We start from the raw sequence: 438 nt of genomic DNA on the forward strand, positions 1-438 counted from the left end.
GTTCTTGAGAAAAAAAAACACTGCCTAACTTTTACAAAATGCCAAATATTGCTGTTGGTGCTTGGTTCACTCAGAGGGAAGACGCACCAGCAGTGCATTAGCGGCAGGGTAGCAGGGTTTGTTGACTGTTGACTGTAATGTTGTTTAAGCATCACCAGGGCGATAGATGACTTAACAAAGGAAAAAAATTATATGATCTAATGATCGCCTCAAGCTGTAGGTAGAAGACGTTGCTCCTTCATGCTGATCTCGGCCCAGAAGAAAAGCATAAACTGGTCTCAGATCAGCTTAAAAGTAGGCCTGTCACAATCGTGAAATGTTTGTTGATGATTAATTGCCATATATATAATTAACAGTTTGTCTGTTTTGCTAAAGAGAATGGCAGTGCTGAAAGCGTGAGGACACCGACTGTAGTGAAAGTAAAAGTCTGCTTAGCCA

The sequence above is a fragment of the Colossoma macropomum genome, unplaced genomic scaffold (assembly GCF_904425465.1).
Source record: "Colossoma macropomum unplaced genomic scaffold, Colossoma_macropomum, whole genome shotgun sequence".
NCBI lineage: Eukaryota > Metazoa > Chordata > Actinopteri > Characiformes > Serrasalmidae > Colossoma > Colossoma macropomum.